Source organism: Zalophus californianus, chromosome 14 (assembly GCF_009762305.2).
Source record: "Zalophus californianus isolate mZalCal1 chromosome 14, mZalCal1.pri.v2, whole genome shotgun sequence".
Taxonomy (NCBI): Eukaryota; Metazoa; Chordata; class Mammalia; order Carnivora; family Otariidae; genus Zalophus; species Zalophus californianus.
The window spans coordinates 73,870,177-73,892,035 of record NC_045608.1 but is presented as its reverse complement, the minus strand read 5'-3'; the positions used below and the strand labels follow the sequence as shown (position 1 = coordinate 73,892,035).

Sequence of the window (21,859 nt, the reverse complement as noted above, 5' to 3'; positions counted from 1 at the left end):
TCTGGGACAGCTCCCCTTTGTGCCCAGTCATCAGATGTCCACAGGATGCACACTCGGGGTCTAATTCTAGAGAAGAAAGTGGTGTGAGAGTTGATGAAAGGGAATGCATGTTTCAGTGTTTGGGGAAGGAAGAACTTGCTAGTTCTGGATGATTCTTTTGATTGGTGAAAAAATATCAAGGGCTTTGACGCTTCATTTTACAGCTAAATTCATATTATTTCTCCATATCCCTCTTGAGGTAAATGTAGACTTGGTTCCTGTTCATAGCTAATATACATGCCTCAAGAATACAGTTGGTGGATGGGCATTCTTTTATTTATTTGTTTATTTATTTATTTGGTTGATGGGGGACAAATGTGTTGAAACTTAACACATCCATACAATATACCAATTATGGTATTTCTCATTTGACCTTCCTGGAAAGGAAAATCAGATGTTGGACTTGAAGTCTGCTAGTGACCTGTGCTAAGATTATGGAGCATATTTTATTAGGAAGACCACTGAATTTGGATCCAGAATAAATAGGTCAGCTGCTCACTGTTTATGGGACCCTGGGAAGGAGACCTTTCTTCTCTGACCCTTGGTTTCCTATTTAATAAAATGTGGATGGATACTAAAACCTACTACTTTGGAATTCATGTGAGAATTAAATAAAATAATAGAGGCCAAAGTCATTTATAAACTATGAAATGCTATGCAATGTTGAAACACGTGTATGATTATTCTATTCTGATCTCCAGTTAAAAAACGGACTAACGTCAGTGCCATTTCCATTTTGTAGGAAGTTTGCATATGTAAATAGGCATATTTTCTTAGAGTGAATCTATGATATGTCTTTGAATACTGAAGGCTGTTTTATAAATATAAATTACACAGAGTTCCTAATTTGTTTTTTCCCTAATTTTAGATTTTTCATATTGATTGTTTTGCTTCTAAAATTACACACACTTTTAGTAGTCTCTGACAGACCTTAACAATCACATTATTAAATATTGAATTTTTTTTTGCTCAATTGATTTTACCAGAGGTTGAGATTATACTATTGCCATTTAAATGGTAATTAATAAGTAGTCATATATACTCCCTGGGGTCACTAAAATATGATATCTAAGGAGTCTCAAAAAGTTCTTAGATCTTCTGTGGCTCAGATGGGGAATTTATTTCTTGATCACTCAATTTAAAAAGTTTCCTTCCAATTTAGACAAGCCAAACATAATGAATTCATTTAACATATAAAATGAACCACTCCTTGTTAAAACTGGAGCATAGACAACGAATGGAATATCTACCTATTCTTAATGCTTATGTGACTAATTGTTTTAATATTTAGAATGTCCACAGCAAATTGCATTGGTCTATGTAGACTTGTAGGGTTTGTGTTTGGGTCCTGTGTAACTTGTGTCATATTCTTGTTTTATAAGAAGGCCTAGACTGTGGTAGAAAATACTATTAGAATCGATGCCTTCTTTTGTTATCCATAGTTTGCAATGCTCTCTAACACAAGAGCATCAACAATATCAACACTATCTCTTGACTATTTGAAAGGGGCTTGTGTGACAAAGGTATGTTACATGGAATTCTTCCCCTCAAAATGTTTTTGTTAGATGTGGGAAAGCATTCTAAAGAGAGAAAAAAAATGCCAAGGCAGTGTAAAATGAATGATAGAAGTAAGAGGCTTTAAAGGAAAATTCCAGAGGAGTTGGTGTGGGGCAGAAATATCAGTGTTGCTATTGTAGCATCTTCATGGAAGAAGTACTCGCTGAGAACAAGATGCCAGGATGTGAATCACCCCTGACTACTTCTGTGACCTTGAGCCATTGACTTTCTCTGAATCTTAGTTTTCTGACCTGTAAATGAGACTCAATGCAGTACCGACTTCCTAAGATAGTATTTTGTATTATTATTTTTATCTATATTATTGTCAGCTATTATTTTCATCTTCTAGATGAGGAAAGTACGGCACAGTGAGATTAAGTCACTCATCTACTAAGATGTCTGGAATTTAAACCAATTTCTTAAACCCTACGCTACCTTGCTTTTCAGGAACTCTCTGCATACAAATGAACAGATCATCCCTGAAAAAAAAAGTGTGTTTCAAATTTTAACACAGATGGTAAATGTATCCTGAAGTTATCACTGAGACTTGAATATCTGGAATTCATGAGTGAAACTCAGCAATGAAGCCGCTTCCAATTTAGTTGGAAAAAAAACAGGCTTAATACATGGAAGTACACAAGTTGAATTGTAATTAATGCTTTAAATAGGAATTTAAAGCAATGACAACAAAAAAATGTCAAAAGATAGTTCTTGATAAATTGCCAATTAAGTGGTCTAGCTAATAATTGCCACAGTGCCAACTATTTAGAGAAACCAGGAGAAAGATACTTTATTCTGCTTGATTGCAGAGCAAACTACAGTGCCCAAGAGGTTGTTCCAGCTATGAGTAATAGAATAACTAACCTAAAATAACTGTGCCTTAAACAAGATAAAAGACCACGTCAAGAAGTCATGAGATCCAGAACTGGTATGGCAGGACATGGTATCAAGTTTTCTTCTATTTTATCCCATCTGTGGCTTTAAACTGCAGTGATTCTTACGGCTTAAAGTGGCTGCTGAAGCTCCAGCTATTACGTTCATATTCCAGCCATTAGGAAGGAGAAGAAAGGGAAGGAGAGGAGGCAATCTGCCTCCTACCTTTAAAGATGCTCCCTGGAAGCTGAACATTCAATTTCTGCCTCCATCATATTGGCCAGAAGTTAGCTGCCTGACTCGAACGATTGCAAGAGAGTCTGTCGTTTTCTTCCCCACCTGGGTGGCTGTATGATCAGATAAGGTATTTCTGTTAAGGAAGAAGGTGGAGAAGACAATTGGCAGTCTCTGCCATATAACCTCATAAAGAACCATTTATGAGCGTCAGCCCATGCATTTTTTTTTTTTTAACAGGTTGGTCCACATCCTGAAAAGATTCAGAGGTAAGAAAAGGGATGAAAACTAGGGTCATTTTCACACTCTGACCTAACTTTTTTTTGTCTTGGCTGAGTGGCCAAATGCTTGGCAGAGCTAAGCTACCATTACCATGTTTTCACTTTCCTGCACACTTGTAGACATTAGTCGCTTGCAGTAGGGTTCTCAATGAGATGAACTAATGGAACAACTCCAAATAAGCTTTTTTTTTTATAGTTGGGTTTGGCGCCTTTTTTTTTTTTAAGATTTTATTTATTTATTTGACAGAGAGAGAGACAGCGAGAGAGGGAACACAAGCAGGGGGAGTGGGAGAGGGAGAAGCAGGCTTCCCGCGGAGCAGGGAGCCCGATGCGGGGCTCGATCCCAGGACCCTGGGATCATGACCTGAGCCAAAGGCAGACGCTCAATGACTGAGCCACCCAGGTGCCCCTCCAAATAAACTTTTGCAAGCATATACTGTGATCCCCAGCTTCACTGAGGGAACTGTGGAATGCTGAATTTTCCACCTCATTTTCAAAAATTGAACTTGTCCCCACAGTCCTCCTAAGAAAGCTTTATATTTTTAAAAAAGAAAAGGAAAGATGTGCCTAAATTTGCAATGTATTTGCAAAGGGTACATTGTAAGGCCACACTTAGACCTGTGTTTAAATAAGAGGCTGATTACGTGAACAGATTGCTGGACTAAAATGGAGTCCCAGACCCAAACTTGTAGGTGTTCCTTTTGTTTTATTGGTGTTCTATAGGTTCTTGAAAAATTTATTTAAGCTAGGTGTCATTTTCCTTTTTTGCAAATGAGAGACCAAAATTAGTGCCCTATTCCTTTCCTCACAAGGGAGAAAGCTAATTAGAATAAAGCTGGGGCAATTATTTGAGCTCTACAGAGAAAAGTATAAGCAATTTCCTATAAATTCCTGCAGGGAAGATCATCATTATTAATATATAGAGAGAGATTTTTTTTTACCTAGAAAGCTCTTCCAATCCATCCCTGCCATCTCACCCTTCAGGATAACTTCACTGATATCCCCCTGGTTAAATGTGAATGCACTTCTTCCTTCTCTAGTGCTTGTGTGATTTCCGACCCTTTTAGGATATATTTATTTCTATACTCTGGTTTTTACGATTTTATCTTGCTCAGTAGCTATTTGAGCCATGTCTTCTCTCTATTACCTATTGAATGGTGTCAATGTTTGAGTGCTCAGGCTTTGTGAACAAAACCCAATCTTGTTCAAACTCCATCTCTGATTATTGTTACTATTGTAAACTTTAGTAATGTAACCTCTTAAACCCCAATTTCCTCAACTATAGAGTGGATATAATTAATCCCTGTTCCATAGGACTCTTTTGAGAATTAATAAGATGTATGATGTATGTAAAGCATATTAATAGATCCAGGAATAGAATAAGAGCCTAAGAAATGAATGCTATCATCATTTTAGTAAAATTAGCAAGGATAGAATTTTCTTCATTGTTGTGTCATCTGAATCCTAAATATTTGTTGCATAGTGGTTAACAGAAATATTTAGCATTCTTGTATAGAGTGGGTGGTTATAAGATGACAGAGTTTGAAAATGGCAGGGCTAGAATTTGAATCCAGGTGGTCTGACTCCAGTCTTCCTGGAAGTAGTCCCCTCTCTCTCCTCTGGACCATGAAGACATTGACAAAGTGCACACAGATACCTCCAAGGACTCTCAAGAGTTTTGTCTCTGCTGATGTTTGGGAGGTTTGTTGGGATTGACAAGTCATCTATGATACCTCCTGAATGGCTTTAAGCTCTGATAGACTCCAAACACTGGGATCTCCCACTTGAACTTCACCCAACCTTTGGCCCTTGGAACTGGGAGGTGGTGCTGGGCATCCCCAGAGAAGGGCTGTGCTTTCCACAACACACTAGAACAATCCCTCCCTCCAGTACATGGTGCCCCACACTGCTGCAAGTCACAATTGCTGCCCTGGCCTTGGCTCTGGACACACACACACATACACACACACACACTCATTCACCCTTATTCATATAGTAGACCCCTCTCCCCTCCCTCTGGGACATCTCATTTGGCCTCCATTCCTGGCTGACTTGGTAGAGACTTAGAGCAGAGGACTGGGGAGAAAGGGTTCCTGAGGGATGGAGAAATCTTTAGAGAACTCACCAGTTGCATAAGTCACCTGTGCAAAATTTGATGGCTACTGTACCTGATGAGGCATGCCTGGAGACTGAACTGAATGTCTTTGCAAAAACCGACCAGAATTCCTACAGACGCTTGAGTATTGTATCTTCCTCTGAGTATTTTCTATCTTCACAGAGAGAAACTAAGGCAGTTACTGCTGTCCTCATTTTACTGTTGGCCAAAACTGCTTGGAAACTCCTTATTGCTGGGCTCAAACTTTTAAAAAATCAAATGGGGCAAGATGTGTTTTAGAGTTGGTTTCTTGATTTTAGGGGAATGTTTTGAGGTCACTGGGGGCTAACTTTGGGAGATAAGGCTGGATAGCAACATTTAAAATTAAAAATAACCAGTGAGAACAAAATCATGTCATTTTCCTGTGATGCTCAAAAGATTACCTTGAGGGTAGTTTTCAAAGATGAGTTAGAAAAATATGTCTCTAGACGTGACAATACCACAAGAATAAAAGTGTGTCTAATTTACTACAGTAACTTTCAGGGTCAAAGAAAACTGAATATACAAAATCTGAAGTTTGTTAAAAATTGAAAGCTTTCTTTTTAGAGTTATGTTTCATTTTCCTTAGCCCTTTGCTTTTTCCAATCAGTGATGACTCTCTTCTCTGGGTTAGACCTAATTTCGGGATTTTAAAAAATAATTAGCAAAGCAGAGCCATCACACCAAGAGATGGAGACCAGAGAGCTTTCCTCCTTTGCTATAATGCTCTATTGCAAGAGTGCTAAACACACGTAGGTACTATCCAAACTTGTTTAGGTCTTTGGCTTAAAATAATCTCTTCCTAAATATCCAAGCCATTTGATGGGGAAGCAGATACAAAGCAAGCTGCTTTAAGTGGAAGTGTTTTCCTGACTCTTTTTATTATCTCCCCAAAGCAGAAGAGTTGGACTCTTGTGAAAGCCAATCATAAACCCATTACCTTATTTAACATAAGCTCAACAGGCCCTTCTATAACATAGCAGCAACATCAAAATAAATAAGCATAGTTTTGGATAAGAAAGATTTCTTAAAGGAATTTTGCAATCATGACGCACACTGCTTGTTGCAACATCCAATATTTGTCTTTGGGAAAACACTCGAAGTTTTTTAGAATCACTTTCTACAATGCTACATTTTGCTCATTATATTTTAGTTCTGTAAGAGAGGAAACCGTCGTTAGTTGTACAATGAGTATGAGTGGGTTTCAAGTCTAGAAAGGGAAATCTGATCAGATTTCAGTGTTTTTCAAACTTTACTGTGCACAGAAGTCACCTGAGGGTCTTGAAATGGAGCTTCAGCCTCTGTTGATTTGGCCAGAGCCTTAGGTTTTAATTTTTAACGAGATCCCACAAGACGCTGCTGGTCTGAGGGCTGTGCTTTGAGTGGCAAAAATCTCAGAATATATTTCTTTCTGAAGAGTCCTTATTAAAACTAAATAATGATTAAGAGACGCAGCCTCCCAATTACAACTTAGACACATGCTTGCTGTGATTCATGATGTTCTGAAGAGTCAAGTTCTGGAAGTCATTATAAACTCTGCAGCAACGTGTCGCGTTCCATGTGTACAGTGCGTGTGATCAATTAGCAGTGGGCTGGACCAGGTGTTGTCTGATTGGTAAGCAGCCTGGGGAGTGAGCCTTTGTAGTTATTTCAGGTGTGGGTGTATTCAGTTTTTAAAATAATAAGCATCAGGGCATGTGGTTTTAAGGATCCTAACACTCAGGGGCATATGGTACCTTTGGGTGAGCATGATGAGCACATAAATCTTCAATTTAAGAAAGAAAAGGAACTCTTGAGTTTAATTAAGAAATTTGTTAAAGGCAAGAATCCCGTCAGGTATTGCTTTGATGTCAATTCTTCAACAAAAAATATGGACTTATGCAGATGAAGATCAAGGTGTTTACAAAAGCAACATAAAACATGAAAACAAAGGACTCTCCCTAAGGAGGCCATCAGGATTTTCTCTATGTTTGCTGTGAGCACTTACTCTGAAACATACTGTGTTGGGGCATGATGTGCAAGGCCTAGACTTTAGGGCCCAAATGTGTTTTTTCATATCAGGGGTATTAATCTAACTAATCTTTGATCCTTATCACAAGAATGGAAGATATAGGCTACCAAAGCTAGATACTCTGGAAACACACATGCAAGAGAGTGTGCTATTCATACACTGCTATATGGAGTCAGATCAGAGTGATGGTTTAAGAGTGTGTTTAGAAAAAAGCAGTCACGTACCAGTTTGTAATAAGAGTAAAGATTTTTTAATCAATGTAGAACTAAAAATTATTGCAAATTTCTATTTACACATATGTTTTTAATATGCTCACATTGACAAAGAACTTGAGTTGTGTTCTGCACATTCTTTGAAGGATGGATCAGTCTCTTATAAACCTCATAGATTAGCCAATGTATGTTTTGTTGTATGTATTTTGTTGTATGTATTTTGTTACATGTATTTTGAGAACATAAGTCACATTTTCAAGTGTACTTGGGAAATGTTAGCAGACAATATGCTTGTCATGAGGATTCACAGTGTGCTCTAATCAGGTAAAGGCCCTGAGACATCCCAAGATATAAGGACTCCTGCTTAACCTTATTTTTCACATTGGTAAATTATTAACATCCTACACAACACAGCATTCCTTTTGCAAAAGGAGATCCTGATCAACCTTTTATGTATCAGTGGTGATTTTCATAGTATCAAATATCTGGGACTTCTGTTTATTGTTTGAGTCTGGCCATGTTATGTTAATTGTCTAAAGGTTGCAGACAATTTCAGTAAAATGGAAAGACTATGAGAAAATTCAATGAAATTTGAAGCTAATTCGAAATTTATAATAGAGTGGTAATTTCCAGTGTCTGGTATATGGTTATAAAACTGATCTCTTGTGGATATCCCATTTCCTTCTTTAGATAGGAACCCCTAAGATGAAGTTCTTGAGTGAAGAGTCAGGAGCCTAATATAATCCTTCCTATAAAGATGCAGTGGATGCCCTTTTATGGACTGCTTGACAAAATGTCTATAGAGTAGCAATTACTATAGGCCTTGAATTATACTGGGTGCTTTGGAAAACATAAAGTGCAAATTTTCTGGTCTTTAAGGATTGACAACATAATTGGAAAGACAAGACAGCTTCCTTTGAAAAGTTAAATAAAAATAAAGACCATACATTTGTATTTTGTTTGTTTTGTTTTTGTTTTTTTTAACTGAAGTATAATCGATATGCAATGTTGTATCAGTCTTAGACCAGTTATATTTAAATGCCACGTGTACAGTACAGATATTTTGGACAGTGAATATTTAGAGAAGAAAGATGTTACATGTTCCTCGACAATTTATGTCTCATCCTTTTGCTCACCCTCAAAACCTACCACAGAGTTCTGGTGAGCTTCATTGGATTATACTGGTTGGCCTGAGTGGTCAAAGCATCATGAAGGACAGTGGTCTGGAGAACAGTCTCATCTACTAAATACATGGTCTCAAAAGTCTTTCCTTTATTTAGGTTATATGAGCAGCCTCATGGCAAAAGGAATTGACACAAGGGCAAGCAGAAAAGTCAGAAGAAATTATATGAGAGGATATCTAAGCTCAGCCTTGTGAGGCCACAGCATTCAATAGACAAGCTCAGCCTACAGGAGACTTGGGAGCACTCTTACCTCCTTATTGCAGCCTTACCTCCTGCAATATGGAAGTAGCCCCCTCTGGCAACCAGAAGTAGCACCCAATGAGTAATTCCCCTTTGTGCAAACTGGTGGAAAAACTCACACATGGCTATTTTTGCCTTCTCCCTCAAGTAAATGGTATGTACAATATCCACTTTTGGAATTGTCAATCTTGTCAATCTTAAAAAGTACACTGTGTCCCATGAAAGATATGTAGGCCCTACAGTCCTCATACATCTGCCACAGATGTGCCTGTCTTGAAGGATTTTTTTTTCATTTTCTCTGAAAGGGAACAGGAACGTCTTTCCTTTGTTTCTGTAGACTTAAAATTATTTTTAATTTTTACTTCCACTATGTTTGCTTCTGTAACTTGGGACTAATTCCAGAAGAGATCTACTGACAGGGAGAGTAAGGGGGAATATGAAGAATCATTTGAGCCCAAATGAACAACATCTAGTCATCTCTTTACTGATTAAAATAACCTGTTACTCGAGGAATAATTGATTTCTGCCAATTGTCTTTTGCCCATTATTCTCATGCAGGTGTTCAAATCCCATTGCATCAATGTATCCATTGTGATGACTTTGACTATGTTTACTCAGTTCTTTGAAGGTTAATGGGCCACGGAGAAGAATCTGTTGAATGGGTGATAAGGAATGCAAGAGAGTGGAGGGTATCAGTGTTGGTGGGATTGCCATGATGCAAGGGACTTGGGGGAACATGGTGCTTCCAGCTTGAGTCACAGCCTCTGGTAGCCCCACTATGCCTATGACGGGCTGTGGGGCCTTTGTGAAGCCGCTTAATCTATCTGTGTTTCCCTTTCATGATGGTGAGCTTAGAACAATGCTGTTTACTAGTCCGTAACAAGCTTTGAGATCCCCATATGCTGTAAATTGCTTGATATCAACAATAATTGCCTACATATTTTTCCAAACCATTTACATGAAGAATCTTTGCAATATGAGGTTAAATTATAATATGCTAATAACCAATCAATGTTGAACTGTATACTTTGCCTGCTCAAAGCAAGCGCATTCCTCTTCATACTTATATATATATTTTTTTCTAATTTAGACTTACAACTGTCTTGACATGAGGGGACTAAAATCCTCTTGACATAAGCTTTTCTCTACACTTGCATTGTGCCACAGTGCTTTGGAAGCCACGCATGTCCCTCCCTGAAAAAGTGATGGACACTTTCTTGTATAGATTGTGTGTGGTTGTGTTGAGACACTGTTGGAATTCTTGTGAACAAAGAAAGCTCTGTGTTGAAATGTAGCTTAAAGGAATGGCATGAAGCGTGAGGAAATTTGTAGGACTCTACCAAAAGGAGAGGGTGTATGAAGTAAATTCCAACCAAGAACAATGTAAATAAACCTAACCTGTGTAGGATACATAAACCAGACGGACAGCAGAGAGTGACTAGAAATGTAAGTGACCTGATCCAAGTTTCTGACCTGCGTTGAAGGAAACGTGATAGATAAAAGTGAGGTATAGGCTGCTGGAAAGGTATTTTTGGCAAAATTTACAGTTTCTCCATTTTGGCCAAGAACTTAGACAACCAAGAAAATTTTATTTTAAAGCTACCAAGTGGAAAAAAGTGAGGCATCAAAGAAAGCGCAGGTCACAGCCTCTTACAATTGAGTTGATGAAACAAGACAATCACCCCAAATGGACTCCCCTACTTGTTTCCCTTTGTGTTGTGAATCAGTGGAGTTCACAAAGATGTGCATCTTGAGTATAGAGTAGGCTCATCTGGAAAAATCTACTCAGAGCCTGAGTTTCCAGGAGGTGGAATATCATCCCCAGGAGTTCAGAGAGTTTCTCTAGTTCATCACGATAGCTCCAGCATCTGGAAGAGTTCCTGCCACTTAACAGATAATTAGTAAATATTTGTTGAATCAATTAATTAATGAATAGAAGTGAAAGGGTGCAGTATGAGTATAGCAAAATGAATTGGAGTGTATGTTCAGATGACAATGATTTCCTTCTTCATTACTGGGAATGGGCTGGGCTCTTGGAACAGAAAACCTACCAGTAGAGAAAACAGATAGGGATTTTTTTTGTCATTGTTTCACAAAGTCCAGGGCCATCCCGTGCCCTCAGGGACCCAGGTCATTCCATGTTTCTGTTTGCCATCCTGAGTATATAATTTTTGTCTTCATCAATGTCATCTCATGGTCACAAGATGGCATTGTAGTTGTAAATATCACATCTGTGGTTTGGGCAGGGAAAGGGAGGTGGAACAATAGAATGAGGGGGGAAAGGCTGAGTTACAAAGGACTTTTTCTCTTTGACAAGGCTTTGCCCTTTATTTTTGTCACTTTTTCTTTCACCAAGCATTCTTGCCAGGCATTTTCTTGTCCACAACCATGCTGGAAGCTGTCTCTAACTGCAAGAGAGGTGGAGAGCAAATTTTTAGGAGGCTAATCTCCGTGGCAAAGGAAGGCATGAAAGGCAGAGATGAGAATGAAGGATGAGTGAGCTGTCTGTGGTGCCTGTAACATCGTTTCTCTGTGACTTGTTCTTGTCCACGGGATTGGACGCTTGGAAGCCATGTGGGAGCCACGCAGAAGTCTAGATCTTGAGCTGCCACTAGGTGATGCAGAAGTGGTTAGCTGCCCCCAAATTCCTAGAGGTCTAGAGTCAGAGGGAGTCAGTGAGTGTCTGAGGGTGGTTGCAACTATAACATTTGTAAGAGCTGTCCAACTTCTGTCCAGTGACTTTGGAAAAGACCAGAAATCTGGCCTCTGGGCAGAAGGTACACTGTGCAGCCATGGAAAGGGTGAAAAATCGAAATGACCAGTAAAGCTGTTTAAAAGTTTACATTCATTGCAACTCAAATGTGAGAAGAGATATAGTCTTTGGTTTATGTAGCTGATTTAATAATTTTCCTAAATAAATCCCTCCATGTCTGGCTATGAAGAGAAAAAAAAAATTGACTTTATATCTGCAGTTAATTGTGCCTTGGTATCTTTAGGCTCAGATCATCTTTACCGGATGGTTTGGCCTCTTTTGAGTAAATTCTTTTGGTCATTTAGATTTCTTCACCCTTTCCATATTCATGTAGTGTCTATAGATGTTCACAGATATCTATAGGTGACAGTCTGGTCGGCACCTTGGACTGGTTTCTATTTAGGTACCCTGCTTTCATCTGGTCTCCTGAAGCATCATGCTGGCACCCACTGTTCTAGCTTCTGATCCTTGCCTTTTGCTCCCAATCGACAAATCCCTCACACAAAGGCTTCATGTCCTGTCCCAGACTCATGCTGGCCTACTGACTTTATAAGTCCTCCTAAGTCTTCCCTCTAGGCACAGGGAACTTTCTGGGCCTCCCTCATGCAAGTTCAATTCTTAGTTCAGTAGGGGCCAAGAACACTCCTCAGACTTATCTAGCCAACCACTTTCTATGGCTACTTATTTGAAATCCTTCAAACCCAATTTGGAGATCTCTTCCCCGGATCCCTGCTTTCAGGGTTCCCGTCAACCTACCTAGGGTTCTCCCTTCTCCAGTACCCTAAGTCCCTGGATCTTACCCACCACACCACCCCCACCTCTGCCTCAGAGTAGAACCTCACCCTCTAGATCACCAGGCCTCCTTTGGAGCTAGTGGATTACAAAAACCATGATCAATTTAAGCCAAGACTACATTTCAAGACTCTTTTCCTTTTTAAAAAAATTTTAACTCCGAAAAAAAAAATTTTAACTCCGGTATAATTGACATACAGCCTTCTATTAGTTCCAGGGTACAATAGAGTGATTTGACAATTCTGTGCATCACTCAGTGCTCATCACAAGTGTGCTCTTAATCCTCTTCACCCGTAAGACTATTTTCTGAATGCAACTCAGAAAAATCATACTTCGAATATCAAAAGCTGACTTTTCCTTAAGTAATTTTTATTGAAATATAACTGACATCCAGGTAAGAGTGCCCATTTTAAATATGCATGTTGATAATGTTATCTGTTAGTTATATGTATCATTTCAGTTCAGTGATGAATGAACTTGATTTGTAACTCTAAGAGTGCAAGAAAGACCCTGAGAGTAGGGGCAGGGGACCTTCTGAGGAGTTTGGGAAAAGGTAGACCTGTTGGCCAGTAATTCTCTGTGACGCTAAAAGACTTGGGAAATCAATGTAATCAGTATATGGCTACATGTGTTTTCTTAGTGGTCTTTATGGCATCCTCTCAGGTTTCTGAATCACTCTACTATCTCTTGCTTGGCTTCTACCAACCTTGAGCTGGTCAAAGCCCCCTCACACCCAGGTCTGGATCCAATCTTTTACAACTCTAACTGAAAATTCTCAGTCCATAAATGAGCAGGCAGGGCTGATTTGATTTATATTAAGGTACAAATATAAAGGCTACTTGGGGTTACTCGCATTTTCAAAGAGTGCTGGTCCTGGAGTATTGAATCTAATTTGTAGAAAGTTTGTGAGAGATAGTTTGGGGCCTGGGCCTTCTCACAATCATTTCATGGCTGTTACAAGCCACACAGCTCCCCACTTTGGGAATTTTACTCTGTGCTTCTTTTAATTTTATTGTCTACCTGGGAGCCAACGGGAACTTGGTTTTGCAGCTTCTTTCCTTTGCCTCTTCTTCATTCTTGCAGGTATCCCTGCAAAGGAGTACTTTCATGAGTAAAGTGTGTGAACCTCAAATAACTAAAATGCTGAGTTCAAACCCATGAATACTTAGAAGCCACCCAAAGTTATTGTAATCATAACCACTGAATATCACAAAGATTAACAGTATGGACTTTGATGCACTCATGTTTCAATTCAACCTTGTAACACCCACACCCACTTTTTGCCAGTTTTGGAGTACTTAATTTGAGCCAGACACTGTGTCAGGAACTTTTACATCTGTGGCAAGTATTTCCCAGAATTCCATAACCCATAAGGTTAAATGTTCTTCTATAATCTAAATCACAATAATTTGAACCCTTATCCTACTTGAGAGCTGGAGAGTCAGTGTTTTACTCAGTATTTCTGGAAGTCCTCAGGGAACACTGAAAACCTGTCCTCCAAATCCAATAACCCATTTTTCTCTGCAATCTTGGCTACTTGCCTGCCCCCTCTCTAATCTTACCATGAACCCCTGCTCATGAGCCAGCTTGTCAGCTGCATAGATTTGAAGGCTGGTTTCTCTTTATGACCTCATCACATGTGTGGGCCCAGAATTGCCCCTCATCCCCCTCAAAGGTAGTAGCAGAGATTAAATTTATATTAACATCTCAAGAATTAAGAAAAAAGTCACAACCACTACTAGATCTTGTACAGATCTATCATGGAGGGACCCTAAAGGGTACCGTCTATGCCCAAGAGGAGGTCTCACTGAGATGTTTATCCTTAGAGTAATCTAGGAACAATTAACAAGAGGTCTATGGCAGATAGTCGTTGAAGATGGCCACCACTGTTCCTTCCCATTCCTCTATGTACAATGCTACCTTTCCAATCAAGAGCTAGACCCTTTTCATTCTCTTGGAATCTGGGCTGGTCTTGTAATTTGCTTTGACTAATAGAATGTAGCAGAAGTGACAATTCTCTAGTTATGGGCTGAGACCTTAAGGGTTCCTGCAGCACTCACCTTTGTCTCTTGTAAGCCATTACCATATAGAGAGTTCAGGTAGCTTTCTGGAGAGAAAGGTCATGAAGGAAGAGAAAGAGATTAGGTAAAGTTCTCTGTGTCAGATGGCTAGTCAGTAGTGGATTTGGGATTAGGTTTCTGTTTTGTCTGTCTCTGAGGCTTATGTACTTGATCTTTTCTAGCTCCTTGGTAGTGTGCAATTATTTAACCTCTTCTAAGACTTAGTTTCCTCTTTTAATATAAGGGATAGTTATAAATTCAGACTGTTTTAGGAATTAATAAAAATAATGTTGTAAAATATTCAACCACATACATATGCACACACACACACACACACAATGCAAACAAAATTTATGGCCACCATATCGACACATGAAAATCAGCGATTTGCACTGACACCAAAACTAGGCTAGATAGGCTCTGTATAAGTGATGCGATGGTTTTATTTTAGTTGCAAAGTGACACAGAACTTCATTGCAGTCAAGATGCATGGCAAAAGATAGTTATTTTCTCCAAGATTGACAAGGTATTGTTTGCTGGTCCTCAGAGCTACAGCAGTGGTCACCTGTGTGGGTAATAAGGTTTGGTGAAGTGAAGGTCAAATCAGACCTCTGGAAGCCCTGCAGGCTCTCCCTGAGCCCATGGTCATATATATAGGAGATTTCTGCATTAGTTAGTATGCATCATGCTGGACCTTCTCACCTGGGCCAGGTGCACTCCTCAATCATGGAGTTACACAATGCACTGTAGATCGAAGCTTCCTATAAAATCCAAGCATAAGCAAAGTCCCTGCCTAGAATTCTACACTTGGACCCTGCAGCAAAGTACAGCCTGTGCTCGGGACGTCACTAAATTCAGGGCCACACAACTGAAACAAAAGCCATGTTTTGAAATTCAGTTAATTTTCTAAAAAAGTAGACTGATGGTGTCTCGTATAATGAGATGTGCTAGTGATTTCTTTTTAAACAAAAACATACACCAGGGGAAAACTGAAACTAGGATTTACAACATTACATATAATTACAGAGTAATGAGGCTGATAGGCCACATGTGGCTCTCATTCTCCATAACTCATACACATAGACGTAACTTTCTGTTGCCAGAAATCTCTCTTGCCTATACCCTGTTTAAACACATGAGGTTGAAACGCTGTTCAAAGAACTAGATACTTAACTTCTTAGCAAGAAAACGCTGGTAGGCAGGTATATTTTTAAACATATGTATGCCATGTTTTGTAATTTTTTCCTTTGAAAGAGTAAAAATGATTATAATTTTAGAAGGCAGAGAAATAAAGGAAAGCAAAAAGAAAAAATACAAGAGACCCAAAAGTCTGCAATTTTTAAATTGTAGTATTTTGATCTATTATTTTTTAGTCTTTCTTTTACAAATTTATTTATTAATATTGTGTATTTTATGAGCAAATATATTGTTTTAAGAGCCTAGAATGATTAATGTAATGAAATGAACATTTTATCATATTATTAAATATTTCTCACCAGTTGGGTCAATCAACATGTAGTCGAAATAAATCTGACTTCTAAAACAAGAAAACAAAATTCATACTTCCTCTTGAAGTGTTAAAGAATATTTCTCATTCTTAAACCTACAAGACTAAATATTCCATTTTATTTCATTAAAAAAATAGAAGTTGATACCTCTTTAAATTTTAGAAAACATTTCTATGATTATTGGAGATTTCAAATTTTTTTCGTGTGTTGATTGGCCAATTATATATTATCTTTTGCAAATTAGCTGGCCCTGTCCTCTCTGTAGTTTAGTGGGGAGGGAGAATGGAAGGTTTTATTTGTTTCTTACTGGTTGGTAAGATCTATTTCTGTAAAAGAATAATAAACCTCTGTCTGTCATTCATTCCAAATATTTTTTTCTCAATTTGATGTTGGGCTTCGTTATGGTCAGTTGTGGCAATCACTTTGAGGAAATGGTCCAGGCAGGTAAGGCACTCTTTCTGGTGCTCTGACAGGTAACTTTGCAAAGGACCCAGTCAGAGAGTGAGTTTCTTAAGATACAATGGGAAGAAGACTTTTAAGAGTTGGAACATCTGTGATAAACTCATTTTTCCGTGTGCGCGCAAATGGAGATGCCTGTCTGGGTCGGCTAAACAGCGTTTCTATAGCAGTCGAAAATTCATTTAATTTCATTATCGGAACTGTTCAAGCACCCCGGTTTGGATCAGGAAACAGCTTCTTAAACCTGCGGGAAGCTCATTTACCCCTGCTGAGGCTCCAGCTCCCTTTCTTGTGGGAAGGTAGAGGCGGCTTGCTTACAAATCCTGGCAGATATATGTACATATGTATTTCCTGATCATATATATAAATATAACTCCTATTGAAGGAACACGAACATTTCTCAGGACCCTCCATCTCTCTAGCAGCTTTAATATTACCCTTTTTCGGTTTGATTTGGGTATGTTTCAAGGCTACTTTCCCAATCCTTCCATCTGGTAAAAATACTGCTCTCAGCGCATTAATACCCAGAGAAGAGCTTTTGAGGCGGTGCACAGTAGAACAAAGGACACAGCATCAATTCTCTCATCAGCCAGCAATAAGGCACGTCCAAGTATTTTTCAAACAACAAACACTGATTGAGAAAACTTTTAAAGAATCCCAGATGGCATTTACGGATTCAGAACTAAATTAATGGAGGGGAAAAAAAATCCATATAATTTGAAGTCTTTACAATCAAAGCCATAAGACTTCTACCTGTTTCTCAACCGTGACACTTCCAGACTCAAAAACCATTAACTGCAAGTGCATTCTTGGATCCTCCGTGTCAGGGAAGGAGCCAGAAGCCAGGCAGAACTGGGAAGAGGCCAAGTGATTCCGAGACACAGGAGAGCGGCACACTGTTGGGGGTGGGGGTATGGTGATTGAGGTGACACACAGTTTCAGGTAATACTTGGGGCAATTCGGTGGCCAAAGAGTAGAATGGCAAGGAATGGGTGATAGTCAAGACAAGTCAGCTAGCAGGTACCAGCATCCCAGGAATTGGGGAAGAACCGCTGCGGAGACATCCAGACAGGTGGTCCCCAGGTCGGGGTGAGAGAGTTTAGAAAGTTCCCCAGAGGGAACTCAGCATGGGCCTCCACCCTGGGGTCACTGGCAGGAATAAACCACACAGTGGGAGCAATATTAATGTAGGCTGCTGGACTGGAGATATCTCAGGAAAATCAGGCACTGGCATTGTGGATAAGCCATAGAATCAGTTCTGGTCCAGAGAGAGCTGAGCTCTGCTCTGTGGGATAGACGAGTGGGTCACGGACCAATAGAGAGCAGTCAGTGCCAAAGCCAAAACTGTGGCCAGATGCCCTTGGTTGAGCACTTCTGTAGACTACTCATTACGTGAATTGTTTCCTTTACAAAAGCCCTATGAGCTAGCTACAATTTTTTTGATACCCACTTAAGATGAAGAAAGTAAGTCTCAATGTAAATGAAAACATCCCCAAGACCAAAAAAACCCAAAACATAACAAAGAAATAAATGGCAGAACTTGCATACGGATTTCTCGGACTTGGAAGCATACAATGTTCTATACAGTAGAACATCTTCTTGGTCTCATAACACTCATTTTATGTAGCATCAGGCATAGCCTGAATGATTCATTGCTGTACTGACAATACAGGGTCACATGTCTTGTCAACAGAGGATATTTTATTCAAATTCCCGACCTTCAACTGGGTCACCCTTTGCCTGTGTGAAATTAGTAAAATGGCTACATTAACATTTCTTTTAATGCTCTTTTTTAAAGAGTACATTTTTAAGCACGGAAATAATGCATTTAAATGTGCTCTACAAAATGTGCATTTGTTTATAATAGGCCAAGAAAATTGCAAATGCAAAAGTACAAATTGTTTTAGACACAAGCAATTTTTGTACTTATAGTACTTATAACAGCCTAAAATACACATTTTAGTGTATATGTGCTGAGAAATGTGTTTTTAAATGTTGACTTATAAGATAGACATACCAAAAAATTCTCATTAATTGCAAATATGTCCCAGTTATTACCTATTTCTTAAATTAGAACAATATCTACCTTATTTTAAGGACCAATATAGAACAATTCACACATACGTAATTTCTGAGTAGGAAGCAAGATGGAAAATAAATGTACAAAGTGGTAAGTCTGTTAATGCAAAATCTAAGTGCCTTTATCTTATGTATTTGAACAATTGCACTTGTTGTTTGATAGGATAATAAATAAAGGGGGAGGTGGGGAGACAGAAAAATAGAAGATAAAATGGCAGGAAGGAAGGAGAAGTAGAATTAATGGAGGGAGTTGGGAGGATAGCATTTATTTATCCATATGAAAAATAAAAATGATTTTTGGCAGAAATATTTCGTTAAGGTAGGACTGTGCCTTTTTTACTCATTTATATTAAACTTAAATGCCAGAAAAATGTTATTATTTTGCCCACTCTTATTTATTAAAATCATTTTAAAAATGCAGTTCCCAGACATCCATCTGTCATATCAGGAAATAAGCTAATGTTCTCTTTCTTTTTTTTTCCAAAAAGAAATTAGATAAACGAATGTAATGTAATTTATTATACGTTTTCTCCACTATATAAGAATGCATATACTTATTAGAAAAACTTTGAAATAAAGAAAAATAGAGGAGAAAAATCAATATTTTCATCATGCAAAGGAAACAAATCTTAAAATTTTAGTGAATTCCCTTCCTTCCAGTCTCCCTCCCCCCCACCTGCCTACTTATGGGTTTAATCCAACATTTTCGCAAACTGTTAAAATATCCAGAGTTCAAGAAGTATTAGGTATATCATTATTATTTTCTCCCAGATTGAAAAGAAGCAACAAAAGGCTTCAGAAATGTAGTTCATGCATCTTGCTCCGATTCCAATAGAAATGATGTTTTAGTATAAACTGAGTTAATTTCAACCCTACATCCCTCACTGCTCTTGATGTATCCAACCATATGTGCAACAGAGCAGAGCTTCTGTCCCCTGTTCCCCAGTCTCTCTCCCAAGTGCACTGTAATGATGATGGAACCATGAAAGCTGCGTCAATGAAGAAATCGCACAATTCAGAGTGTTGGTGCAGAATAAATCTGATGAACTTAATGTTTCAGTAGGTATCCATTGGTTCCAAAATTGGAACATAATACATGTGTAAGAATTTTCTTTCCTGGAGATAGTAGCCAGGAATATGTCTGCTTTGATTCCGTGAGCTCCAGGGAAAGTATCAGTTGCTCCGCACTACTTAGTCATTTACCAGAGATTGATGAGAAGACAGTCTGTGTCGTCCAAAGGAAGGGCAACGTCGGTCCTTCTGTGGGAAGTTCAGGTTCTGGAGAAGCAGCCTTTGCACGCAAATGTACACTTGGGGCTTTACGCCCACTTGAAGTTTGTGCTGTGTGGCTACTCGAAGGAGGAGTCAGGAGACCTCAGAGGTTCAGTTTAGACAGTCACTCAACAGCCTGCTCCTTATTCTATTGTCTCTGGTTGAGGTGTGAGAGAGGTTGTTCTAACTTTGAGAATGGAGGAGATTTTGTACTGATTATAACTGATGTGGCTTACAGACTTACACATTATAGACTCCAACAAACCATGGTTGCTTATTCAGAAGTTAGCATTTGGTGCCTTTATCCATGGGTGCCCAACCCTATGCAGAGGAAATGATAGGAGATTCTGTAGCTTTGGCAACTTTATCCCACAGAGTCAGGGACTTCTTCCTCATGAAAGTAGCTTTGGCCTGATGTGTTATAGGACTTTTTGTCTTGGGAAGTTGTGTTGCCTTCGTCTTCCCAAAGGCGTTGTAACCCAGCACAGAACATCGTTCAGTCTTCACCTCTGGATAGGCTGGCCCTCTTGTGAATTCATGTAATTCCCAAGAGGCTGACATCTACTTTCAGCTAATCAGAGAACTAGATTTGGCTGACTTCTCTAGGCTCGATTTTCTCTGCCTTAGTTGTCTTATAGTTAGTGTCAGCATTTTTGATGTGTGCACACATATACATTTTTAATAATTGTATACATGACTGATTAATTTCTGTATTTTATTATTGCCTTGGAATGCAGACCTATATGGCATGAAGATGGCATTCCTTGTTTGCCTTAGTTGATAATATGAAACTTTAGATTTCCTTGGGCTCCCTTATCCTTCCCATTTCCCTTCAGTGGGCTCCGTCCCCTTGGCCTCAAGCCAACTACTGTTTATTCTTTGATGTTGTTCTGCTTAGGTGATCACTTTCTTCTACAGCGGTTGCTAGTACTGTTTTGCTTGCTAACCAGTCAATCAGGGTAATTCTCAGTCTCTTCCTTTAGCATTTCTCTAAGTATTGCATGTCCTTTAGCTCCCCCATATTCTTTCTTATGGTCTGGGTGAGGGAATGGCAAGTTTTTTCTGTCGGGGACCAGATGGTAAATACTTTAGGCTTCTCTGGCTATGCAGTCTCTGCGGTAAATACTCAATTTGGCCACTGTAGCACAAAACACCGTAGACAATATTTAAACAAATGAGCGTAGCTATGGTCCAATAACGTTTTGTTTACCAAAAGAGGCAGCAGGTCAGATTTAGCCTGGGGGTCACAGTTTGCCCACCCCTGTTCTGGACTATCATCTGCCAAGTGAGACTCGCGGTTACCCCATAACACTTTTGGCACATTAAGAATTTATAAATATTTACATGCACAGTTATGTGAATTATTAAACATAAGGAAAAGCTCATAATGATGATGATGGTGATGATATTTCTTAAACACTTACTATGTTTTAGGTACTGTGTTTAGTATATGAATTATCTCATTTAATTGGCTCCATGGCCCTATGACATTGATTCTCATATGAGTCTCTTTATAATGAGGAAATTAAGGAACAGAGAGGTTAAGTAGCTTGCTCAAGATCTCCTGTTAAAAGGAATCCTTGTGCTCTACCTCCAGAGCCCACTCGAATAACCACACACCTGTGTTGCCTTCCATACCCTAGGAGGTATGGTTGCAGGTCTGAGGACTACATGCCCAATGACACCATGGTCAAAATGTCCATTCAAGCATGTTTTAAGTAACCATAACCAAAAAAATAACAACAGTACCATTGTTGATCATCCATTCCTCAGTGATATTCAAGGTTAAGTATATCCACTATCCAGCATTTTAGCCAAGGTGACTTCTTTTTCTTTCTTGCTACCTTTTGATTATCTACAGAGAATGGAAGAGGAGATTTAACTGTTAGTTGAGAACATGTATGTTATATGGAAAACTGACATAATTGCTGAGTTTTCTATTCACATGATGAATGTTGGCAGTAAATCAGACAACTTCTAGCTTCTGGCAGAAATTTTGCGCTGGAGTAGCACATCCTCCAAGGTTGACTCTGACTGAGATATGTAAATAGCATGTCCTTACTTTGCTTCATAGAATGTGGAGGAAGGATCAGTTAGTTACCCATCCTATATCTTCTAGTAGACCCCTTAGCCTCTGTGATAAATGAGTACGTATTTATAGAAAATTTTAGT

At 38.9% G+C, this 21,859-nt stretch overlaps 1 long non-coding RNA gene across 1 annotated transcript; it reads right to left on the bottom strand.

Annotated features, from left to right (window-relative positions):
* Positions 1-11,339: 11,339 nt before the first annotated feature.
* LOC113912437 lies at positions 11,340-21,491 on the bottom strand. The gene is made up of 3 exons (XR_003516827.1): positions 21,437-21,491; positions 13,330-13,398; positions 11,340-11,421 (listed from the first exon to the last, which is right to left on the bottom strand). It is a non-coding gene; the product is annotated as an uncharacterized LOC113912437 (long non-coding RNA).
* Between the last annotated feature and the right edge of the window lie 368 nt (positions 21,492-21,859).